Here is a 6677-nt window from a genome sequence, read left to right as displayed (position 1 = left end):
GTGTGTGTGTGTGTGTGTGTGTGTGTGTGTGCGTGTGTGTGTATGTATATTATGCATTATACATTTCAATTTATATATATATTAAATTACTGGTTCGTTAACATTTTTGTTTTAGTGCATCATAATACTAAAGAATATATCTTAAGATTTATAGTAAGTACTCTGTGTACAGTTGAAGGTGTAAGGAAGTCCTTTGCATATACATTACTGTAAGCAAAAACAGAAAAATCAAGTAGCAGGTGGAAGAGTTTCAATCCTTGTATAGGGATTTTATTGCCAAATAGGAAAACACTAACTGTCCACGAGTAAGCTGCTTACAAACTTACCACGGATAAGAACTTAAATCAAATCTCCGGGAAAAGTTACAAATGCTTCTTGACAGCTAGTTTCAATAGCATGCTGCCAGTGCATCTAGATCTGAATATATCAAGTGTAGATGTTTACAGCAAGCAGCTTGAAGTTCTATTGTCCAAAGTCCCAGTGAACTTACATCAGACCAAATCACTCAAATGAGGGTAGCAATATCGAACTCCATCCTTCACTAAAATGGCCATTCAAAAGGTGGTGATAACTGGCAGTGCCGAAGCATAGCCACAACCCTTATGCTGAAAGACGTAAAAGAGTGCATTTATAATGTTTTCTTTCTTTGTTACATAATACAAAAACACATATCGGTAATTTTTAGCCAACACTATACGTCCTTTTAAATGTTTACTGTTTACAAGTGTGAGATCCTCGTTAAGAGACAGTACTCAACACATCTGGTTAAATGTGTTTGCCTTAGATATCAATATGCTAATGATTCTCGGTCGTATAGCAACTGTTCCAAAGGAATTTTCTCAACTGATGCCAGCTTCACAAAATCTCGGATCATAGATTAAATTTAAACGGCAGCCATCATCGATTTGAGAAGGGAGAAATCATCAATTGACGTTTCCAAAATTTTACATGGATACAGCCATCATCAAACAGAAGCGAATATTTTACGGTGCTTTTCCTTAATTAGTTTGTATATTTTATTGTGCGAGAGACTAACAATTACAGTTTTGTATTTATTTAAAGTTAACATATGTTAACTTTAAATAAATACAAAACCGGAACCATGTGGTTGGTAAGCAAGCTACTTACCACACAGCCACTCCTATATATATATGTGCGTGTGTATGTGTGTGTGTGTGTGTGTGTGTGTGTGTGTGCGAGAGAGTGAGTGTGTGTGTGTGAATGTATGTGTGTATACATATATGTGTGTGTATATTTATATATATATCACAATATCGACCAGACCATCAGGTGCTGGTCACGGTGAACTTCTAATTCTGTCACGATTGCACCGTTCATTTCCATCTTTACCAAAATTGCTTATCTGAATCATCTTTCCATCGTTGTGGCGGTCTTCCCAATGGTCTTTTCTGATCCTTTGGATACCACTCTCAACTCTACCCGTCCATCTCTTGTCTGTGAACCTTACAACATGTCGGACCCAGTGAAACTTTTGCTTTCGCTACTTTGCGATCATACCCTTCACTCCTCTCCGTTCTCGAATTATCTCATTTCGAATATGACCACGTAATGGTATTCCTAGCATAGACCATTCTCTGGTCGTTTGTGACGTAGCCAATCAATGTTCTATATTCTTCGTAGTAACCCACATCTGACTTTCGTATTTAAATTTATGAATAAGGTTTAGTTCGAATCCCACCATGGATTTCATGACTGGTACACTTAATCCATCACCCGTTTTAATCATATGACAGGCTAAACTTCAGTGCCTTCCCGTGGCCATCTCTGCTGAAAGGATTCTGGTCAATTAATTGGTTTCGGTTTCAAGGTGCCTTTCTCACTCTTTTCTACCAATCTAACTAAAATATGTAAATAACTTATTCAACTCCACATCGAATAAACCTTCTCTGGGAAATACGGTAAAATGCGATTCTATGGAGATTTGACCACATTTCTGGCATGTAATGCGGACACGCATACTTTGTTAGAAATTGTATTTTCGTTTTTTTTTTTATGAGAAATAAATGAAAATACAGCACTTTAGTGCGCGCTTAAATATTGTGCATTCATAAGGTGCACATTTCAATGTTCCATGTGTAAGATTCGTTCTCTTTTACTGGATCTGTTTATCTCTTCGATATGTAGGTTTTGTCTGTCTGCCTGTCTCTCTCTCTCTCTCTCTTCCCTCTCTCTCTCCTCTTTCTCTTTCTCTCTCTTGTAATGTGTATGTTTTTATTTCTTTTATCGCATGTATCAGTGTTTATTGCTGAGCCCACTTCTGTCATTTTGTATTGATTCTGAGCATTTCATGTTATTTTCCCGTGTTGATAAAAATAAAGAAAATTCTTATTTTCTTTTGCTGGGTTCCAGTTCACAGAAATAAATCGGCTGTGATTTTAGACATAAGAATTGTGCTTAAGCGTACATTAATCAGAACATTTTGTAATATGATAAACGTCTTACACAGTACGCAAGGTGTGCACAACAGAAAAATAGGTAGAACTCTTAGTCGCATATACTTACGTATGTGTTACACACACACACACACACACATATATATATATATATGTGTGTATGTGTGTGTGTGTGTGTGTGTGTGTGTGTGTGTGTGTGTGTGTGTGTGTGTGTGTGTGTGTGTGTGTGTGTATCAACCTCAAGGTCAATTCCTTGCTGCGGTGAGGTTGTTGGTGAGCCACAGTGACATCAGAATTATGCCAGCAGCGAGCAAGCTTCTAGAAGGGGCTCTTCCATGCGGACGTATCAAAGGAAAGAGTTCATACAACTATAGACTACCTACTTCCAGAGATAAAAATGGGTTTGTGTAGGGGCAAGACTTTTACCTATAAATACGGCAAACTTATAGAAACATCGATGACTATTCAGAACCAACAAGACTTGTGAAATGAATGACTTTACTCAGTAAAGCAGAAAAGAAGGCCTTGAGTCGAGAATAACGGAGAAAGGTTAATAGCCTATGCCTTATGTGGGCCAAACGGCTTAAGAATCAGTGTATATGTATCTATGTATGCACATTCATAGAAAATCTACTAAAAATATTTAAAGAAAAGTTGTAATTTTTGTGATAGGTGATCACAATATGTGGACGCATGTCAATGCACCTGTGTGTTGTGCCAGGGCACAATATAACGCTTTATTTCAAAGGAAATTTGTAGGAGTGTTTTATGAGTAGATATGATTAATTTGGTACGGTGTATTGTTTGCGTTGCTGAGCTTAGTATTTACATGGAAAATGGGTAAGTGGTCTCTCACAGAATGTTGTTATAAGTTTGTTGTGATGAACCAAGATCTTAAATGTTTAAGTGCTAACATTGGGCTTATTTTTCGTGCGGGATATTCTAAAATAATACCTAAATAACTACGAGTGAATTTGTTTCAGTCAGACGAATAGTTTTATTCTCCTAATAGATAGTGAGAATTAAATAAAGTCAGATACAGTAAACTTCAGGCATAGCAGCATCCTGTCTAACGGATTATCAAACTAATATCTAATTTAAAAATATATGTATATATATTCCCTTCCAGAGAGGGTTTATTGTTCTCTGTAATTTTTAATCTTCTTCGTGTCAAGATTACAAAGAAAGATGTTGGAGCCAAAGCAAAAGGAAAAGACAAGTGTAAGTAGTGTGTGATAGGCGGGTGTAGCAAGTTCAGATCTATTTTGCTCATAGATATTGATACCATATATTCTATCAAAGTGATACTATACGTCATTATAGTCTTGATGTTTATATTGAATATGGAGCCTGCAGTACGACTTTCTATTTACTAAAACCCGAAATTCGGATATTCCTGATACTAGATTGTTTACTATATATAACCTACACAGCGGAACCGAGAATTAAATCTTTACAGCATTAGTAACTATGATCAGTCCACAGATTAGGTGACGTATCCTCAATATCAACCAATTAGCTGGCAGAAATATCACCCCATATTATAGAATATTCTATCATGTTCCACATATTTTCGCGTGAAAGAAAGTGTTAAAAGCGAAAGCGCGGAAAAATGAGCACAGAGGTTCAGGAGGCTCCAGAGAAGATAGAACACAGGATTTTTGGCCGCTGTTCGTCATGTGTTTAAAGGAATTATTAATCAAAATCAAGGTAGAGTTCCACACAGGTTGCACAGACAACAAGCCCTTTAAACAAACAAGTCTCCCTGGTTTTTGGAATCAACTCAAGCAGGAATTTCAACCAATCCAGTTCAGAAAGATTACAGTAACAAGTTTTACGATTGTAGTTACAAGAATTGTCGACTCTGAAGAACAAAGCATTTTCTCGCCTCTCACGCGAAGCTAATCTTTATTATTATCAATATAACTATGAATTACATTTGCTTCTAGTATATCACAATACATTACTGGGGGTCAACTATATAATCATGCATACATTGATGCACTTCTGTAAAAATAAATGTTATTTAAAGAACATTGGAGTTGGTTTTATTATGGGGAAGCAATATATCAAGATCTATTTAACCAAAGCCACACGACAGTATGTCCTTTAATTTCAATAATGATTGGAGTAAAAAGTATCTTATAAACGCGGATACATTAAATGCAATCATCTCATCAGTGAACTATATTTGACGTCTTGTTTCTGAAATACATTTTGCGAATTTTGCTCGGATGAGACAGCTCGAATTCCACATGAGAATATGCCTTATTCTCTATTGCTAGCTACAACGACGGGGCTTGTGATTGAATAATATTACCTGAAAAGTATTGTTTGGTCTTTCTCAGATACTTCTACATCTAAATATGTTTTATGTTCTGCTGCAGTTTCAGTCAACGGTACCGAGCTAGTTGAGCCGGAGACTCCAAATTTATCATTAAATTTTTCCAGTATATTAAAAGGGTAGAGAAATGTTGCACAATTTAAAGTTTTTGTTTACAACCACATGTTTGTGGGATCAACTCAATCAGGGGATTCAACCAATCCAGTACTGAAAGAGTACAGGTAGCTTTTTTGCGAATGTAGTTAATTAGAAATGAGTGGAACTACAATGAATAGTATATGGTGAATGGGTTTTAAGACAAAATTTAAACCAGGATACTAGAAGATTATAGAGGGAATTATTACGTCACTGATTTCTCCACGAATTACATCGATCAAAAATGGATTTAAGATATTGAATAATGTGCTACCTAAAAGATTGCTTGTACTCGCTTACGGCATCGGTCCAGAAAATACTAGTGCGATTCCGCAAATTGCCCAATACAATATCATGTGCAATATATTGAAGAAAGAGTAATGTCTATCTATCTATCTATCTATCTATCTATCTATCTATCTATCTATCTATCTATCTATCTATCTGTCTATTTGTCTATCTGTCTGTCTGAGTGTTTTCTCTGTTTCTGTCTATCTATCTCCCAATAACTGAAGCAACTTAAATGTGTTCTTCCAAGCAGACTATTTATCCATTTATATAGATCTACGAACACCTTATCCAATATTTCCTCGCTATTTTAAAACGGTAGGACATGATTTGAAGGAAGTTTACTGGTATTTTTTGCGAATCTAGTGACCTCGATGAAGCATATTGTCTTCTTGTGGTATGGATCCTATGTTCTGTGCGACGGACTAGGGTCACTACGTTATGCTGCAGTCTCTGTTCGACTGTCTGAATGACAGTTATTTCTCTGTAAAGCTTAGCTAGAATTTCATATTTGGCTGAATGTAAGAAACACTCTACTGCTTCTACTATATGCACATGAAGTAACGGATATAGACATCGCTTAGCTATATAGGACAATAGAATGATTAAAACCTGCTCGAAGTTATCTCCCGCGCTTGCGAAAGTAATTAAAACATCATGCTTCATTGATTAGTATTGTGTTTTTCTCAGCGCGGGATTAATTAATATTAGCATATTAATTATTCTTACATTGAATATTATACAAAGAAACTCTAAATTTTGGATTTCAGTACACAATATTTTTATATAATGTAATCCTTCGCCATATCACGGTTCACTTATCGTGGTTTATTACTTAAGCTTGCGTCGATTCCTCCGTGGTGTTGTTTTGCTTTTTTTATAAAATAAATATATACAAATTTTTAAAATAATATAAAAAATATACGGTACAGTACTGTTTCGACTTTGCGAATTTTCACCTATTGCGGTGTATTTTGGAATGTAGCACTCGTGATAGTCGAAGGATTACTGTATATTTAGTAATTCTTTCATTGATAATTCAGAAAGTCCGATAATGAATTCAAAATAGCAACAAAAAAAAAAATATATATATATATCTTTTGACAAATACTGGAGGTTTCCTCCAGTATTTGTCAAAAGATACGTGAGGCATTGATTATCATTATGCTTCGACTAATATATTTACTTCTGGTTACTATTAGCTCATAAATAGTTTTTCATGTGAATGGTATTTTCTGACTTCTGCACTACGACAATTATGTCTTGTTCTAAAAAACATCTGACGGAATGGTTCTAGCTCTCCCATATACTTCTCTATCGATATTTAAAGATGCTCTTACAGGTATCAATTCTTCAAATGTACTGGGATGTCTCGATTATTAGCCGGTGCATGTACCGAATATTGATGCTACCATCTCGATTATTGACAGCTACTCATGCTTTCTACTAAATAACAACGCAGTTGGTTGAATATTCGCAGTTAAATACCGCAGATG

Source organism: Octopus bimaculoides, chromosome 1 (assembly GCF_001194135.2).
Source record: "Octopus bimaculoides isolate UCB-OBI-ISO-001 chromosome 1, ASM119413v2, whole genome shotgun sequence".
Taxonomy (NCBI): Eukaryota; Metazoa; Mollusca; class Cephalopoda; order Octopoda; family Octopodidae; genus Octopus; species Octopus bimaculoides.
Note: the sequence above shows the minus strand (reverse complement) of the source record.